The 20,580-nt window shown below is 43.2% G+C and overlaps 1 protein-coding gene and 1 pseudogene across 1 annotated transcript in view; one reads left to right on the forward strand and one right to left on the reverse strand.

Moving 5' to 3' along the window:
* Mtx3 (metaxin 3) overlaps positions 1–20,211 on the forward strand; it is a 173,750-nt gene extending 153,539 nt beyond the window's left edge. The window contains exons 11-12 of the transcript XR_009589947.1: positions 18,945–19,280; positions 20,047–20,211. The gene's annotated coding sequence lies outside the window, so the exon portion shown is untranslated. The remainder of the gene's footprint in view (positions 1–18,944; positions 19,281–20,046) is intronic.
* Positions 3,256–3,732, reverse strand: LOC132652514 (large ribosomal subunit protein eL21-like; annotated as a pseudogene).
* Positions 20,212–20,580: the final 369 nt, after the last annotated feature.

Consider the following 20,580-nt stretch of genomic DNA (forward strand, 5'->3'; position numbering starts at 1 on the left):
AATGTTGGGGTTCCCAATGCAATTCAGGCTTCACTTTCATGGCTTCATGTGATGGCCTCTCTGGGCCTCCAGAGAGAACTTCCCTGTCACAATCCTGGCCTTGGCAGCTTTCCTTAACCAGAAAAGAAGTTTCCACAACCATTTTACTACTATAACCTTCTTGATAAAGCTAGAATGATGTGGCTAAAGCTGCCAAGTTCTGCTGCTTGCTTAGGCTGAAACTTAGCCCACTCTGTGACTTACACCTGTATAAGCTTTGGTTTGCTGATGTTTTTTAAGTGGAGAAAAATCTCTCGGGCTTATTCTTTTTCACAAGTTTCAGGATTGGCTGTGTGGGGTCTTGCCCTGAGGCTATGGATCTTTTTACTCCAGTTAGTGTTGGGCCTTTCTTTAAAGTTCTCGGCAACTCAAGAACATGCATTAGCTTCAACATTAAATTTTTTATTTCTCTTTTCTCCTCACAATGTACATTTTGTATTTCCCTTTGCCCCACTTGCTCTATTTCATTGTAGATAAGAGAAATCATTAATAAGCATGTGACATAGTCAATACTAGGTTGTCTTGAAAAATCTGATAATTAAGTCCAAAACTTTAATTTAGCTGCTGGCATATAATTTTTACACAAGGGCTGAAAGAAGCTACATTCTTTGCCAAAATATCTCAAGAATGGTCTCTAGTGTTATTACCTCCTAAAACATCTTGATTTGGGCCTCCACAGTTTACTTTGCTCTCAGAACTTTGTCTTCCATTCTCCTATTAAAATGGTCCATTATTCCCTTCTTAAAGGGGCCAACCACTTTTCCAGGCCAAAGTAACAAAGTCTTTCATATTTCTTCAACAAACAGCATGGCTGGTCATGGAAATATCCCAGCCCTTAGTACCAACTTCTGTCTTAATTACTGTTCTGATTGCTGTGAAGAGACACCATGATAAAGTAAGCTCATAAAAGAAAGCATTTAATTAGAGGCTTACTTATAGTTTCAGAAGTTAGTCCATGACAATCATGGCAGGAAGACTGGCACAGGCTGCCAGGCATGGTGCTAGAGCAATAGCTGAGACTTTCATCCTCATCTGCAGGCAGCAGTGAGCATGGACATGACATGGCTTTTGAATTTTCAAAATCACACTCCCTGTGACACACCTGCTCCAATGAGGTCACACCTCCTAATTCTTCCTGTCTGGAGCCGTGACTCAGCGGCCTGCTTTGATATTTTAATCTCTGCGGAGAGATGGCTTTTGGAGGTTTTTTACTAATGGCAGAGGAGAACTTGCAAGTCCATCTCCTTTTGTTTGTGACAACAGGTGGGATAGCTTGTGAGGGTTACACCTCTTCCTCAGGCTCCTTGTGCAAATTAACCTATTGTTCTGAGATGTTTTACTGGCTAGAGTAACTCCTCAAAGAATAAAGTGGTCAGAAGGCTGGAGGCAGAGGATGAGGCAGCACTGGAGACTGGCTGCTGGCACTGCTTGCTGCAGCAGTCTGCCTTTTGCTATGGCTGTCGAGTCTGGACCTTTAAAAAGTTTCCTGTGTGCTGTGTGTTTATTTTATTAATTTTAATCCTCACACCCAACTCAAGAACCGTTCGACTCTGCCCGGCTGGCCCCGGCATCTTCCCAAATAGTTCCACTAACTAGGGACCAAATATTCAAGTATATGAGAACCATTCTCATTCATACCATTGTATTAGGCAGGGCTCTCTGGAGCAACAGAACTTACAGAATGAATCTCTCTCTCTCTTTCTCTCTCTCTCTCTCTCTCTCTCTATATATATATATATATATCTGTACATAGATAAAGATACATCTACATATGAAATTAACTAAATTTCCAACTAATACAATATTGATGTGATATATATGTATGTATATATATATGGAGTTATTAGAATGACTTGCAAGTTGTGATTCAACTAATCCAAAAATGACTGCCTATAAACGACAGTTTTAAGAATCCAGTAGTTGTTCAGTCCATGAGGCTGACTGTCTCAGCTGGTCTTTGGAATATGCTGGAATCCTGAAGAAGTAGGCTCCAATGGAGATTAAGGAATGGACTTGCTACTGAGGTAAGAGCAAGTAGGCAAAGAAAGACACTTTCTTCTTCCATGTCCTTATATAGGCTTCCTGCAGAAGGCATGGCCCAGATTAGAGTTGGATCTTCCCACCTCAAAAGATCTGGATTAGAGGTAGATCATCCCACTTCAAATTAATCCAAAATTCCTCACAGCCATGCCCCTCCATTCCGGGGATTTTAGTTTCAATTGCAGTCAAGCTGACAACCAAGAATAGTCATCACAACTACCACATAAAGCCATACAGTTCCGGGAGAAAATCTTGGTGATTTTGGAGGTAGAAAACAGGTAGGGACCTGGACCTTAAAAAACAAAGTTGGTGAATTAGATTTCATTAAAATAAAATAAAAACTTTTGTTAATTAAGTGACATTGTGAAGAGTAAGTGAGCTGGGCCCATACTGAGAGAACATTAAGGGAGCGGTGAAGGAACTTCACAAAAACAGAACTAGGAAATGCATGTGGGAAAATGATCCCCATTGTCAGGAAGATGCAAACCGAAACTGCAGAGATGCTGCCCCGAGTCCCTGTGAGCGGCCAGGGTGAAAGAGGTAGGTGATGGTGTGAATGCAAAAAAGCAGGCTGTCACAGGGCCGCGAACCTTAAATTCTCAACTTCTGACAAGTCAGTACTTCTCCCAAAACTAGATACAAGTGACCTCATGATGTGGACATTCTGATTCTAGGCATTTTCCCAATGGAAATGAAAGCATTTATTGTACACACGACTGTTTGAAGCAGCTGTATTCGTAGTAACCCAAACTAGAAAGAACCTACATGCCCATCAACTGGCTACTAAGTGAGCTGTGCTGTGTCAACATAAGTGAAATGCTACTCCGTAATAAACAGAAACGAGCTGTTTATAGTCAACAGTATGAGGGAATCCCCAAACGCTTAGACTGAGTGAAAAAACTTACCCAAACTAAGAGTGCGTGCCATATGATTCCACCTATATTGGAACACAAGGAAATGGGGCTCGATTATGAAGACATGCAAAGAAACATTCAGAGCAATGGATAGGAAAGACCCTTGTCTTACTGGTAGTTTATGAATATACCTGTCAAATTCACCAGCTCAAACTTTAAGTAAGTGCAATTTATTTATTTTAATTATTTTATAAGAAAAACACTTGACCTCTACTGTCTCAGTTCCTTTTAGATTTTATTTAATTAATTTTTTTTTTGGACATTAAGCAATGAATTCACAGGGTGTGGGTACCAGTACTCAGATTACTTCCCTTCCCACTGTCCTAATAAAGCTTGATTCCTAGGTGGAGAAGCCTGGCACTTCAGTTGAACCCAGGTGGATTTCTCTTTGTCTTTCTTTCTGTTTTTCTTTACCTTTTTCAGAAAGCCATCTTAGCTTTTACAGTGGTCAATATGCTCAATCTGCACATTAATTCTCTTGGCAACCATCTTACCCGTAACTTCTTCTTTATTGTGATGCCCACAACATGGTGAGTGATGTTGTAGACTCTTCCAGTTTTGCCATGGTAAGACTGATTGTCATTCCTTTTTAACAGTGCCCGATCCCTTGGCGTCTGCAATATCACCCTTCTTGTAGCTGGATGTGGCCAAAGAAAGCACTCCATGTTTTCTAAAAGGTCTAGAGAATATACAGTAGGGTGCCCCTTCTGTCTCCCTTTGTGTTTCTCATTTTGGCAAGTTAGAGGGAATAAGTTCAGTTTATTATGCATCAATTATACCTCTTATCATTAACATGTAAAAAAAAGAGGAAGTTTGATTTTTGCACAAACAAATATATTTACACATTACAAGGCTAACAGTGAACTAAGAATTCTTTACACTTATGCTGAAGCTACGAGTGCTTCCCAGAGGTGCACTAGTGCACTGGTATGCTCATATTGGATGGCCAAGGTCTCTGGTCTCCCTTCTGCATCGTCATCTCCACTGAAACCATGAAGGACAAGAATGCTCTCTCTGACAGTGGCTGCTGGGGACATCAAATGAGATGGACAGAGCGCTACTGTTCTGTGGGCTTTTCAGCTTACTGTGACAGATAAAGTCTCTTGCATAAGGCTCTTAGGCCAAAGGAAAGGCACTCTGTGAATTGTAAACCACCATATAACTGATGAGGAACTCTACCTGACTTATACTGAATCACTGCCTACTTTGAAATCAGAGATGCCACAAAAAGTAGATGCACTGGGAGAAAGTGGACAGGCTCAGAGTTCAGCCTCAGCTTGGGGACCCATGAGTGCTCAGAACTCAGCCACCAATGTAGGAACAGTCTCCCATCACTCACAATGGGAAAGGGTAGTGAGTTCTCATACTCTGGAGGGTGAAAATCAGACACAAGGGAATAGAACCTGGTATCATTCGCCATAGAACATTTAAGTTTTGTTTCCTTTTTTTTTTTTTTTTTGTTTTGTTTTGGAGAGTTTGCTACAGAGTCCATAGGTAGGAGCTTAAGAGAAGATCTATGCCATGTGAGTTAGTCATGGAAGTGAACCAGATGGGGACATCCCCACAGAGGCAAGAGAGCTTTAGAGAAACGGTGAAAAAAACACAAATACCAGAGAAAGCATACTTATACTCTGGCAAGCATCTGGAGTGTGGGAGACAGAAGACAAGAGAAATCCAAAGTTATGCCTCCCTGAATCCTCATGGTGGCTTGTGCCGATGTGCTGGTGCAGGAATTCTGGGAAGGAGAAGTATAGCATCCTATTAAAGAGCTAAGTATTCCTCCCATGGCTTAAGGTGAACCTGCCTTCCTGAAAGTGGTCCTTTTGCTGGCTGGCTGGCTGGTTACCTGGATTAACTAAATTAAGAGATGACAGAATCTCCACCCATGGCAGATTCCATTCTGTGGGCTGGGAGGTACCACCTTCACTCTATTGGGTTTTCCTTCCCCCTGTGAAGAGGTAACTTTAAAATCACTGAGGAACCAGACCAGTGATCAGAGCTCCTAAACATTTTTAGCATTTCAAGTCTCCAGCAGGGACAGAACAAAGGACATTTTCAGTTTATAAACAAGGACATGAATGGAGAGTCCTGTCCCTAGTCCCTAATCTGCTTGCCTCATTTCTGTCTCTTGAAGCAACCTCCACTGCTGTTTAAGGAAAGCTTAATGGCTGAATCTTGCTTTCTCTTGCAGGGTGGGGTCCCTAGGTGTGGCAATAGGGGTACACCGCCAATGGACCCACCTAAAAAAGCTTGAAATTGCTCTCACATAGCCTCAAACGTGTTCTGTATGCAAGAATGACCTTGAGCCTCTAATCCTCCTGCCTCTGCTTGCCAATCTCTGGAATAGCAGTATCATCGTCTTCAATTTTTATGGTTCCAGGGTGAAACCAAGAGCTTCATGCATGTGAGGCCCAGACTGTTAGGAATTGTAAAAAGAGATGTGGAGGGGTTACAGAGAGGGATGTAGATAGAGATAGAGAGACAGAGAGAGGGAGAGAGAGACAGACAGACAGACAGACAGAGAGAGAGAGAAGAAGGAGAGAGAGAGAGAAGAAGGGGCGAGAAGGAGAGAGAGAGACAGACAGACAGAGAGAGAGAGAAGAAGTGAGAGAGAGAGAAGAAGGCTTTGTTTTTGACCTGTCTTTGAGGTGAGGTTTGGTTACAGAAGCGTGTAAACTTAAGAGGCCCTGGTGCCAGCTGGCACTAGGGATAGAAACCTGAAATTCTCCAGCTTGTCTGGAGGGACGGGCGTCTGGGCATCTCCCATTGGGGGCAGAGAAGTCTCTATGTAGGGATGTGGTGATGGGTGTTATCCATTGGGAGCCGAGAGAGACGGAGGCCTTCTAATGGCATCCCAGGAGAAGGCGAGTCTCTGTAGAGAACGATCCGATCTGGTCCAAATCTCGTCAGATATTGGCCAGCGATCAAGGGCATGGCCCGAGAGAACACGCTTCTCGCCTAGCTAGGACTGAGTGCAGGAGCACGTAGAAAGAAGCGTGTGTAGAGGGCTCCCAAGGGAAAATGAGAAGAGCCCTATGGGAGAGAGGGGACCTTTCCATGAGCAAGCGAGCCAGCACGTGCACGAGCGAGCGGGGGGAAGAAACCCGTAGAGGGGGTGTACCGCCCAAGGGAGAGTGTGGCCCTAAAATGAAAGTCAGCATAGAGGGTCAAACCTAGACAATTAAGGCTACAGCTGAGGGGGGGGGTCCCCCGTCTCAAAAGATAGTAGGAAGCTGCCAGAGCTCTATGGTCAAGCTTCCCCTACCAAGAGAGGCATGCATGCTGATCTCAACACAGACTCTACCAATGAACTACATCTCCAGACCCAGCAGAATAAGTCTAAAGGCTGGAGCTTGAGGGGTGACAAAGTGCTTGTCTGGAAAAGCACAGAGAACTGCATCCAATCCCCACAGCCCACACTGAAAAGCTGGGTGTGGTGTGGCACCCATTCTCAATCTGAGGAAATGGTCCAGGACAATAAAAAAGATTCTGTCTCAAAAGAAGAGTGAGTGGTTCAAAGCAAATGTTCAGTGTAAACATGTTAAAAATGCTGTGTGGGGCTGACCAGTGGAGGTGAGACCCTATGGAAACTTTTGCCAGCAAAACAAGGTAGTAAAATAAGTTCTGTTTTCTATAACTGTATTCCAACAAAAGCAGCTCTAGATATTATGTAGAAGATGTGAAGAGAACAGCGAGAGCTCCATGAAGCCTCTCCTAATCACGCACCTGGTGGCAGAGCCCCCGGTGGTCAGCTCCTCCTTTCTGCCTAGAGCACAGGCCCCTCTGTTTTAGACACATGGACATCTCCAACATAGGTTGTTTGGTGTGTGTTTTTTATGGGGTTGGGGGTTCAAACCAAAGTTAACCATGGCTAAGAAGGTGAAATTGATGTCATGTGATTTGGTGATGTACACAACAGACAGCTATCTTGTCCAGCTCTGGAAGCCAGCTCTGCATTAATGGCAGGCCATGCTCCCTCTGAGACTCCGAAGGAGACCCTCCCTTGTCGCTAAAGCCAAAGGGATGGGAAGTCCTTGTCATCTCTTGATAGCAGCTATAGCATCTTTTGCCTTTGTCTTCAAATAAATGTCTCTGCTGTGTTGCCTGGGCCTTCAAATCTCTGGGCCCTTATACCAGTCACATGGCAGCGAGGCTTCTTCTCAACCTCCTGATAACATCTACAAAGACACTAATTCTAAATAAAGTGATGTTTGCAGGTATGGAAGGTGAGGTAGGAGTGGGGTGGGGAGTCTTAGGACAAACTTTTTTCTGAGCCATAATTCAACCTGTCACGTGATAACGGTTCCTCCTCTGTTCTCGTCTACTCAAAGGAAGGGGCTCAACTGAGAGACACGGGCAATTTAAACAGAAGTTCATCTAGCAAGGCAAAATGTAGTGTTCCCCTGGGAAAGGCTGGGATGGGCTAACCAAAAGGAAGTGGGTTTTAAAGGGATTTGATGAATCCATGAAGTAAGGGTTACCCTTTCTCCCCTTCCAAATCATAGCGGGTATTTCTTCCCACCATCTTGGAATGCTCACAAGGTGTGAGGGGCAGGGGATGGTGAGGAAAGCAAGTAACATTATAATGCAAGTGGCTATGGCATTAAATTAAACCAGGGTCTTCTGAGCACAATCTAGACCCTTCATTAGTGTTTATGTGAGGCAGTTATGGAAATGCCCTGGTGATTAGTTTCTGATACAGAAGAAAGAACCTGACTGCAGCTTCAAGGATGTTGACCCACCAAAGAGGCATCGTGACCCTCCTGACAGTTTCCTGGTTCCCCATGTCTATCTGCGTGAGTGGAGACACAGCTCCAGCTTTCCTCAGTCCCCTCCTGTCTGTCCCCGACTGCCTGGTGCCTGGTCTCAAACCTACAGCAGTCACAGATATTTTTCTTTTCTTTTCTTTTTGTTTCTTTTCTCTTCTCTCTTTTCTTCTTTATGTATATGAGATGATGTTTGCACGCGCGCGCGCGTGTGTGTGTGTGTGTGTGTGTGTGTGTGTGTGAACATCTATGTGTGTACATACAAAGGCCAGAAGTTGCCCTTAGGAGTTGCTCTTTGGGAGCCATTCACCCTGCTTTCTGACATGCAGTCACTCATGGGGACCTGGGCTCACTGATTGGAGTAAGCTGGCCACCGAGCCCAGGGGTCCATTTGTCACCACCTTCTCAGCCTGAGGACACCAGTGTGCAGAACCATGCAGCCTATTGACAAGGTTCTGAGCATCAGACTGGCCTCATGCTTACAGGGAAAGCACTTTATTGACTAATATTTCCCCAGGCCACTCAGACATTGTTTTCCTTTAAATTTGTTTGACCAAGACAAAAATTGGAAACTTCTGAAAGTAATGTTACAAGGAAAGTAAAAACTAATATAGAATGATGGTAGCACACTCACATTCATGTTCACGCACATACACAATCAGACATACATACACACACATAAAAACACAAATACACAAGCATTCACACATGCATACACATACACACAAACATACACACTCACATATATATATACACACATACATATACATACAAACACATACTTATGCACAAATACACATGTACACACACAAACATACACACATGCATATATTTACATACATATACACATACAAACCTGTATGTATACATACATAAATATACACATACACACATGCATACAAACATACTCACATATACACACCTACATGCTTGCATACACATATAGATATGCACATATAGACACATGCATACATGCATATACACATACATATATATATACATAGCCAAACACACATATACACACAAACACATACATAATCATATACACAGTCATACACAGGTACAAATACATACACATGCACACATACATACAAACATACATACACACATATGCTCACATGCACACACATACACAGATACATTTACACACACATGCACACAAACAAACACAAATATATACACGTACACAGGTATACATACACACATACAAACATACATATATTCACATAAACACATACAGACATAAACACCTGCATATATACGTGCACACAATAAAACACACATACTCACACATTTATACACATTACACATAAACAAACTCAAACAAAAGAACAGAGATGTTAATTTCTGAGAGCGTTCACTCATCTTGCTTGCACAGGAAGCTCCCTTGGGAGCCCCAACCCAATGCACTCCTCGCAGAACCTTCTTTCCAGGACTCCAACAGGCAAGGCACCTTCTTAGAGTCAGTGGTATGGGACAGGCCCTTTCCCTAACAATTTAAACCTCCATGCTTCCCCAGAGGGTGGTTGGCTGCTCTATCGGTGGCTCTGTTGCCCACCTCACTGAGAAAGGAAGGAACAGTCCCCCAATGCATGTGCTTATGTTTTAGACCAACACAAAACATACACGAGTCCTCCCAGGCGGCAGTAGCAGTCCAGCAAGCAGGCGGCAGGTGCAGTGCTGTCACTGTGACCCTGGGAAACACAAGGACAAGGCTCCTTTCCCTAAATCATAAGGGATATAATTTTGACTTTGCTCTGAAGAATAAATCTCTAGCTATGTAAAGATAAGTTGGCACCTTCCCATGAAAGCCTTCATCACCATGGCAACTGAGAGGGTCCCTTTCTCTAACTCTGAAGGAGCTGTGTCCTGAAGCTGCAGAACAGCCAGCATGGATTGGTGAGGCGACTCCAGCAGCCTACAATCTGTTTTTAGAGAACAGGGCTCCTTTAGAGATGGGTTCCCTGTCCTCTCGACGATGTTTCTCCTCTTTTATCGCTTCTTCTTTCTTCTTGATTAAGCTAAAGAGTGAAGCAGAAAGCACCCTGCTGCCACTCTCTCTTGCCCCTGCCCCAGCAAGCTCCACAAGGGCTCCCTGTTCAAGAACTCTGAAGCCTGCTCCTGCCTCTGAAGCTGTGCAGTGTTTCCAGGTCATCCTTGGCTCCTGCCTGAACCTGGAAATAAAGAATGGATGGTGGCTGCACACGTGTGTGGACAGGCATGGAGGCCTGAGGATACAGGGGGCCTGCTCTGTCTTTCTGTTTTATTCCATTGACACAGGGTCTCTCACTGAAATTGGAGCTAAGCTGACGACCAGCAGCCCCACCCCTCTTCCTGTCTCCACCTTCTTCTCTTCAAACCCCACCACAGCACTGGGGTTACAGGCATGTATGTGCTTGTCTAGCTCTTTGGCATGGATACATTCTCATCAGTTGAAACAGCTCCCATCCCAGATTCTGTGCATTATAACCCACAATTCCATTTCTCGGAACTTATTTAAAGAAAGAAATGAAATATGTATGCAAATATTTATTAATAAGGATGGCACATAATAAATCATCTATTATAAACAAAAGTTAGAGGAAACATATCTCTATCAAGTTATACAAACTTGTAATCTATGCCAGTGTTATTCTCTGGCTTCTAGCCTAGCAAAAAACAATTCATAGATGGTTGTAGATAGCTCAGTGGATGAGCACTTGCACAGCACACAGGAAGTCCTGGACCTAGCCCCAAACTGCCAGTAAATAAACAAAGTTAGAACAGATCAAGTGTCTTAAATACTTATGACAAAGTAATGCTGTGGAAAGCACTAGTTATGGAACTGGAGAGATGGTTCAGTGGGTAAGAGCACTGGCTTCTCTTCTAGAAGACCTGAGCTCAATTTCCAGCACCACATGGCAGCCCACAACCATCTGTTACTCCAGTTCCAGGGGATCCAACACCCTCTTCTGACCTCTGTGGGCATGAGGCATGCACATAGTACACAGACATACACATAGGCAAAATGTCCACACACATTAGACAAATAAATCTGGAAGAGAAAGAGGAAGTGGAAGAGACAAGAGTAGTCTTTTACAAATAAGGGCTGGGTCTTTCCCCTCATAATTAAAAAACTCATTTGACCTTATATTATATAAAATATATAACATAAGCCTAATAAATGAAAAAAATAAATGCATATATATAGCCTAAATGTGAAAACTAAAACAACTTTTAAAAGAAAATCTATGTTAACATCCCCATGGCCATACAGTAGGCAGAACTTTCTTAAATTGAATATAAGAACACCTAACCATAAATGAAAAAATAAAAGATAAATTGAATTTTGCCAAGATACAAAAAAACATCTGCTTATCATAAAACATCATTAGGATGCTGGAAACTGAAGCTGTAGAAATGAGGATAAATGCTCACAACCATATATCCAAGAAAATTCTCACATTTAGAATATACACAGAAATTCCACTAAAAAGAGGAATGGGGTAATAGGAAATAAGAAAAACATTTGAGCAAGAATGCTTCTTAAAAATGCAAATGCTGAATACATCCGTGTAATGGTGTTCAGTTTACACAACTGTAAGGCAGGTGCAGTCTGCAACAGTGTGGTCATCTCTACAAGCATCTGTGTAAAATAAAATCAACCAGAAGCACCGAGTGACAGCAAGAACTTGAAACATGAAGCAACTGAAATGACAGATCCTCTAGAACAGAATGGGTGTGACTTTGGAGGCTCCTTAGCAGGGTTTCCTAAAGCTGAGTACAGACCCAACACATTCCCCCAGGCTTGCCCTAGTGATGCCCAGTGAAAAAGTACATGCATTTCACAAAACAAACAACAACACACTTACAGCAGAAGTGCTAAAAACAGTAGTACTTATAAAACATCAAAAGCTAATGTACTCTGAACATACAATTAAAAAAAAAGCTATTGTGATGACCTTAACTTTATTGAACTTATGGAAAAGTAAAAACCAAATAGCTGAAAGATAGGGGAGGGAGGTGGTGCAGAATTCTAGGCCGAGAGGACACAAGGGACCTGGCGCCAGTCGTGACTCCTGCCCATGAGCTTGAACCACACACTGCTCCTTGCAGTTGTGCTGAGAGTGATGGTTTCCACTGAGCAGAATGCTGTGTTCCTGAGTAATTGCATGCTCAGAGCAGCACACCATAATGAAGCTTTCATAGGTAACATGCAGGTAGACACTTTTCAAAACAAAGGAAAAAAAAAAACATTATCATGACCAAGAAGAGATGCCAGTCACCCCCTGAGCATGCCAAGTGTCCATAGTAGCCATACATTGGCTTTGCCTGTTCTTGAACTTTGAGTGGAAGCACACAATATGTTTCTTGCTCAATTCTACCGGGGTTTCTCTACCCCTTGTTCTTTTCCCCTAAATTTCTTTGTTCTTGTCCCTTTTTCTCCCTTTCTGAATACTGCATCCCCTGTATCCTGTTGTCCAATCCCTTTCACAGAACAAATGATCACCCTCTGCATCCATCTGGATTGGTACGACCATCTCACTGCTTGTGTTTTTTCCTTTAAAACTTGATGGAATCTTTAAGGCCGGAGCACATCTCAATCTCCTCAATCTCTCTCTCTCTCTCTCTCTCTCTCTCTCTCTCTCTCTCTCTCTCTCTCTGCCTGCACCAGTCAGCTTTTCCCATCACTAAGACAAGACACATGACAGATACAATGTAAGGGGTGGAGTTGTGGAGGTCTGAAGGAAAATGGCCCCTATAGACTCATAGGGAGTGGCATTATAGAGGTGTGGCCTTGTTGGGGTAGGTGTGGCCTTGTTGGGGTAGGTGTGGCCTTACTGGAGTAAGTATGTCACTGGGGTGGGCTTTGAGGTTTCAGAAAGTCAATCCAGGGCTAGTGGCTTACTATCTCTTCCTGCTGCTGCAGATCCAGATGTAGAAGTCCCAGCTACCTCTCTAGCACCATGTCTGCCTGCGCACCACCATGCTTCCCACCATAATGATTAGGAACTAAACCTCTGAACTGCAAGCCGGCCCCAATTAAATGTTTTCCTTTACAAGAGTTGTCATGGTCATGGTATCTTTTCACAGCAATAAAACTCTAAGACAGGAGTATTTATTTATTTACTGGTTCATGCTTTTAGGGTATTTCAACCCATCAGGGCTGGGAAGAAATGGTGGCGGGAGAGCCTTCGTTTGCAGCCGCTGGTCACATCATGGTAGTATGTAGATTATGGAGTAATCTAAGTAACCCTCAAAGACAGGTCTCCAGCTGATGTTCTGCCCATCAGGCCCTCAACTCCCAGAAGAGCATGTCCTACCTAAAGACTATGTGTCCATTTACATGGCACTGTGGAGGACATTTCACATTCAAACCATAACAGCACAAATAAACAGCACAAATAAACAAATAAATCTTAATTTGTTCTGCTGTTTGCCTCAGACAACAGGAAGTTTAGACATATGCAGCAGAGAATCAGAATGGTATCTCCATGTTGTCGTTTAGAGCCAGGCTCCTACCTCCATGCTCCCTCATGGTCAGTATGTGAACTTTATCCTCAGGTGCCAGATGCCTGTGACACTCTGAAGCCTTGCATCTCTATTTTTGGAAGGGGCAGACCAAAAGCCCAATACCTTCAAAGAATGTGACACGGGTCTATGTCTGTAGCCTAGAGGTCACTTTTCGCATTACTCATTGAAATGTTTGCTGTTTGCTAGTGTCCCACAATGATGTGTATTAATGCTATTTTTAAAAGAAATATTCACTAATTTTAAAAGATGGTAATGAAGCAAACTTATTCTCTGATTTTGAACTTCAAGTCCTGTGGAAATAAGGCATTAAGTCTCATGTTAGGCTGAATAATCGAAGAATCTTTCATACTCTTCTAGAGGCAGAAAAATATCCCTGGTCCTTTTCTTGAGGGGATGCTTAAGACTCCCCTAAGCATCTGGAGTGGATGGACTGCTCCATGACTCTCCTAAGACGCACAGAGAGGCATGTGGGGGGCTCCAAATGGCATTCTCGGGGAGCAGAGGTGTTTCTGACCTGAAATGACTGGGAAGAAGGCGGCGTCCCACGCTGCTGGGTTTGCTGTGTAGGCTCTGTCTCTGCTGTTCCACACTCAAATACATGTTTTATCCACTTTCTGCAGCTCTGCAGGGGAAGCTGAGCTCAGAATAATTAAGGGAAAATGCAAACCAAGAAGTAAGCTTTGCTTAGAGCTTAATTCACTAAAAGAAGATGAAGTAATAGACAGTGTAAATTGTATTTCAAGACAGAATTGATTTCTAGAAAGGTATCATTGATCTGAAGAAAATCACCCTGGAAATAGCTTGTCCTTTGAGTAGAGTTAAATGTATTCAGCACAGCTGAATGAGAATTCTTGACCCCAGGCCTTCTATTCTTCTCCATCAGTCATTTCCATCTGAGAAAACTTGGTTTTCAGCAAGCAAATTCCAGTGGAGTGCCTGCTTGGGGAACGAAAGGAGATATTTACCTCCCCCTGAACCCCTAACCAGAGAACTGTTGTAAGAGAGCCCTAAAATCTTTCAGAGAAGAGCAGGAAGTTGATATGCAATGGCTTCGAGTTATGAGAAAGAAACAATGTTCAAAAACAAATAATAACCTTTTCAGAATTCACTATCAACAAAGCATCTTCTCCGCTCACTCAGTGTGAGACCTCTTCTAAAGCCTGGCCTGTCCAGAGGAAATGGCACACTACAGGAACATTCACAAGTTACCCCCTTCACAGTCGCTGGGTCAGTCAGACCCTTGGTTGCCTCAAGAAAATAGCCCCCAACCCACCCACAAGAAACAATGTGAGAAACAAAAGATTATTTTGGCTCACAGTCTCAGAGAATTTAATTCACAGTGGTGGGGAGGTGCCCGGTGGAACTGAGCAGCCTACACATCAAAGAAACAGAGAAGGAAGTGTCTGCTCTCACTAGCTCTTTCCTTCTTCATATTACAACAGGGTCCTCAGGCTGAGAACTGGAGCCATCTACACCCTTCAGTTAATCCTCTCTGGAGAGTCCTGACAGGCACACCTAGAAGTGTGCTCTAATACCCCCCAGGTACTCTCCAATCCAGTCCAAAGGATAATGGAGGCCATCCATCACTATTGCCTCCCACCAGGACCTCCACAGACGCTCCCACCAAGACATTCTGCCTGAGCGTGAGGACTTTGCTTACACCTGGTACCAGAGATGATCTCCATCCCCTGTGGGTGGTCAGCTCCAGTCAGCCACTGGGCCTTGATTTAGGCATTTCTTCCAGAGAGACCACAGAAGTCCTCTGAGCTCTGCTGCCTATATTCTCATCTTGAACTTCTCCCCTGAATAAAAACAAAAACAAAACAAAACAAAACAAAACAAAAAAAAAAAAAACCCACAAAAAAAACCCAAAAAACAAAACACACACACACAGACAAAAAATAACAATTTGCTTTTTATGATGGTTTTTGTTGGAATCTTGCCATTCAGCATAATGACATAGGCTAACCTTTCTTGAGCGTTTATTATGGGCCAGACACTGGTCTAAGTACACGGTGCCCATTAAATGCTACTTCCCAGCACAGCGCAAGGGTAGGACGCGTGGGTCTATTAGTGTCACAGCTTTGCAGAAGAAATTCAAGCATGAAAACGTTGGATTACAGCATCCCTATTGCACAAAGCTGGTGAGTTAGTTAGTGCAGACTCCAAATTCTGTTCTCTTGTTCCTGAGCTTACCTTTGAGCCTGGGATTTGCTCATCTGAAACACATCTCCAATCGAACCAATCTCTCCCCACACTGGAGTCCTTTGCTCTCAGCTCAGCAGACTCCCGAGAATCCAAGGTCAAAAGGCTGTGTCTGTGACAATGCTCTTGTCTCCCTCCAGACACCAATGGCTCTCACATCACAATGATCTGGAGTCTGCTCACTGATTTCCCTTCTCCTCAATGGTATTCTGTCTTATTTATCACTACATGTCTCTGTGGTTTACCAGCAATCTACATCTATAATGACTCTTAGGCATCCATTTCGCTCACACATCAGAGATCTTTATTTAATCCTGCTGGAGTCCTGAACCAAGTAAAAACACTGTCACCATTTGGTCTCAAAGCACACTTTTCAGGATTGTTATACCATTTCCTTATGAGTTCTTTGTGTTGAGGAGGATGGCTCCCCAAAACATCAGCTGTACTAGTTTATCTCATACTATTGCCCTCCTGAGAACTTCTTGATTCCAGGTTGGGAAGCAGGTCAATGGTAGAATCCTAGTTTTAGCATACATGAGGCATCAATGTCACAAATAAATTTTTCTTGTTCTGTTAGTAGGGGAGGAGGTCCTTCCCAATCAGTGGACTTGGAAAGGGGCAGGGAGGAGATGAGGGAGGGAGGGAGAGTTTGGGAGGGAATGAGGGAGGGGGATGCAGCTGGGATACAGAGTTATAAAATGTAACTAATAATAAAAAATTATAAAAAAGAAAAAATAATAATGCCATGCACACAACAGATATTATATGAAAGAGATTTATTGGATGGAGGTAGAAAGATAGAGAGGAAAAGGAAAGAGAGAGACATGGTAGGGGGACAAGAAAGAAAGAGAGGCAGAGAGCAAGAGAGGAGAGTAAGAGAGGAAGGGAAGAAAGGAAAATAAGAGAGGAAGGTAAGAGAGAAGAGGAAGAAAAGAGAGGAAGAGAGGAAGGTAAGAGAGGAGAGGAAGAGATGAAGGTAAGAAAAGACAAAGCATTGGTTGGTCCTTTTATAACTTGTGCATGCGTGCCTTCCACACACCTGGCGGGGGACACCATAGGTTACTAGGCAACCCAGAAGCAGACTGCCTATATACTAACACTGCCCTCATCACTACTGGTTTTAATCACACATGGGACACCCCAAATGCTCTGCCGCATGCCAATGGGCATGACCCAACAGAATCACACCATTATTATCCTAATTCTAATCTACGTGTTGTGTTCTAATCTACATACTTGTGTGCCTGCCATGACCTCCTTGAGAGCAAGGATCACATCTTAATTTTCTTCATCTTTGTCCTGGCTAGTTTATGTCAACTTGATACAAGCTAGAGTCATTTTGGAAAAGGGAACTTCTTGAGAAAATGTTACCACCAGATTGGCCTGTGGTGCATTTTCTTGGTTGTTGATTAATGTGAGAGGACCCAGCTCACTGGGCAGTGAGGGGTGGTACTATGCCTAGAGTGGGAGTCCTAGGTTCTGTAGAAGAGCAGGCAAGTCATGAGGAGCAAGCCAGTCAGCAGCATCCCTCCTTTGCCTCTGCATCAGCTCCTTCCTTCAGGTTCTTGCCCTGACTTTCCTCGGTGATGGACTGTGCTGTGCAGTAAGTGAAAATAGACCCTTTTCTTCCCCAAGTTGCTTTTGGTCATGGTATTTCATCACAACAGTAAAAACCCTAATTAAGACAATCCAACAAAAAACAATATGGTATACTGACATGATAGACATAAAAGATATCATTTAAATTGAAAGTTGAATCCAATCACATTGAATAGACTATAAATAAAAGTTGGCATGGTACTAGCCCCATGAGAGCTTCTTCCCCAGATGTGCCTATAAAAAGCAATTAAAGTTCATGCAAATATAGAAATAATATATGCTTTCCCATGACAAATCCAGTCCATACCCAAGCCAAACAATGGTGTAGGTGCCTTTAACAGAAAAGAATTCTCTAGAAATGAAACTTGGGATGGAAATGGTGTGCAGCATGGAGAACTAGCTGACTCTTCTTAGTGGACTGCATCCAAGCAATGACTCAGACACGTGAACCTATGGCGCCTGTGAGGGCTTCATGACAGAGAGAAAGGTGACAGTTACCTAGATGGAATTTATTTACATTTTTAAAAATGTGTCCAAAAGAAGAGAGAAGCCCACGATAGTACTTGCCAAATATAAACATTGATTATCTTTGAGCGATGAAATTAGGGAGAACCTGTCTTTTGTTCAAAATGTTTTTCTAGATTTCTACAATAAGTAAAACCAAGAAATTACTATATTTTCATCAGGAATACAGTGATCAATGATAACATGATTAATTATATACCAAAGTATGAAGACATTGTGGTATTCTGACGGATCTACTAGGCTCTGTAAGTGTAGCTGGATTGAGAACAGCTGTATTTGTCTTTTATGCTGAATACTCTAAGGAGGTGTACATATGATTGCATATGTATATAATGTGTATATATGCTTTACATTTACTTGTCATAACAACCCTTCTATCCATTATATTTCTTTGTAACATATATCACATTCTGTTATTTTAAGATGTTGTTTATTTTTCTCCTTTGTTCTATGTCTTAGTTAATTTTCTGCTGCTGTGATAAAATACCATGACCAAGGCAATTTATAGAGTTTATTTGGGTTTATAGTTCCAGAAAGAGAGTCCATAATGGTGGGGCAGGCATCGTTCTAGGTTACTGACAGAGGAAGCTGACAGATCACATCCTTAACTGCAAACAGGAAGCAGAGAGAGTAAGCCAAAGGCAGAGTGAGGCCACTAACTCAAAGCTCTCCTCATGGAGGTGAGCAAAGCCTCACTACCTCCCCAAACAGTGCCACCAACTGGGGATCATGAGCTTAAATACCTGCGTCTACAGAAACCATTTCTTACTCAAATCATCACACTGTCTACCCCTCCTCTCTGGAACATGGACTACACTCCTGGTAGTAAGACTGTCTATTTGATCACTTCTGCATCCCTATGCATCTACCATAATCCCTGGTTCCTTTCACTCGGTAAATGTTTGTTATATGCATGTATGAACAACTTTATGGCATGGTACCTATGACTAATGATATATTTTTACAGTGAGTCTCATAAGAGAGGCTAAAGTTTGTCCAAAGTCACAGAGCAATGAAGCAGAGCCATAAGCCCATATCTCTGAGACTCCAGGAGCTAAGCTCTGAGCTGCTCTTGCATCAGTTACAACCCACGTGAAGTCAATCTAAGTGAGAGGCAGTAAGATAAGACATGACATCTTGCAGGATGGTTTCCTTCTGACTAATAAGTTTGGAATCTTTGCACATAATAGTGTTCCATCTTTTGCAATAGTCACAGAGACAGACCTGAGGTTGTTCACATCAAAGGCAGGAGGCAGGGTTCTTCAAAACTCACATCAGGCATTCACCGATTGAAGGAGAAACAACAGTCTGAAAGGTGGTCTCATTTTATCTTCTTTTGCAGTGCATGATGTTGAACATGGGGACTATTTCATAAGAGTGCTTCACCACCAAGTTACATCCACAGCCCAGGGTCTCTATTTAAAGCCATTTTTAAGGAACAGATTGCTGTGAACTTGGGCAGAAGACATAGGAATGCCTCAAAACATGAGCTTTTCAGGGGATCCCTATGCTGATACAGGAAGAACAGACAGACAAGTAAACCCAAATGGATCTGGGCCTGTGGCCACTTGGCTCAGTAATGCTGACCATGACCATCATCCACTTAACTTGCCTTGATCACCAAGCAACCCTCAACAGGCCTGGCACTTCTGGTGTGAGCATAAACCAGTTCTCCAGGGTATGTGGAAGTTGGGAGGAAAGTAGTCTGAAGCAGTGTGCAGCCCAGCACCAAACCAAGTTGGGAGCCTGTGGGCAATGCAGCCTGGGGGTCCCTATGAGACAAAACCTCTGGCCAGCAGGCACATGTTCTCCAGCCACCTTGGACATTCGATTTTATACAAGTCACACAATTGCCATCCTGATTTGGTTTCCATGGGTTGGTTAATGTAGGACCCAAGCACCCTGACTTTTGGGGAAATACTAATAAGCTCAGCTTTTAGATCTTCAGGAAAACCAACCATGCACTGTGGTGATAATTATGACCCTGTACTCCTTCAACCCCAGTGAACACACACTCTCCATATATGCACACACACTAAACAGCCAGACATATTTACACATGTGTACATACACTTGCCTGCATGTAGGAGGCATCTGAAGTCCTGCTGAGCTAGCCACCTCCTTGGGTGACAACTTCCTTTCACCTTCCCTGGAACTGCAAAATGGTGCAGTTGAAATGATGGGAAACCTTTGCACCTGCATTTCTCCATCTTTGGTGTTGCTGCTTTGCCAGGAAGGGTTAGCAGGGTGCTCAGCACAAAGTCAACCCGGATACAACAATATGGCTTCCCTAGGGGTTCTAAGCAACCAGGCCGTGGGGGCTGCTCCTTTTGAAGCAGGGAGTGAACAGGGCTACAGAGTTTCTGGGCAGCACTGAGAGGAAAACAATGAGTGCCTTTTCATCTCTCTCCTTACATGAAGCCTTTTTGGACCTTTCTCTGCAGGAGCTGAGACCTGGCAAAGGCCAGCCCCGGGGGCCTTTAGAAAACTCCTGTTTAATATTGAGAGAGACAGCACAAAAAAAACCATAAAAACTACATCTCTCATGTAATGAACCCTACCACCACCACCACAATAAGAATCAATAAATGTGGTCAATGAACTAACTGTGCTTTTCCTTTCCTGTTTCCTGATTTCTTCCTTTTGTAGTTATTTCACCTACTTCTCCTACCATTTTAAAATATCTAAACAGCATGTTGGCTTTAGAAGGCTGTTGCAGGGAGTGAAGGAAGCCTTGAGTAAATGTGTAAGGTATTGCTGAAGTCCTGAGTGAACGTATATTATTGGCATGAGTACAGCCATGTTAAGGACACCAATTCATCAGACCATGAGAGTGGCAAAGCCTTCCCTAGGTGAGATTCTGAGGCTCAGAGGGATGGCAGATCTTTCCTGTGCTTCAAGTACTGATGTTGGCATTGAGTGTGGGAGCCAGCAGCCCCAGCTGTCCCCTCCAGGGTGCCTGTTCTCCTACAAAGACT

Source organism: Meriones unguiculatus, chromosome 2, assembly GCF_030254825.1.
Source record: "Meriones unguiculatus strain TT.TT164.6M chromosome 2, Bangor_MerUng_6.1, whole genome shotgun sequence".
Lineage (NCBI taxonomy): Eukaryota > Metazoa > Chordata > Mammalia > Rodentia > Muridae > Meriones > Meriones unguiculatus.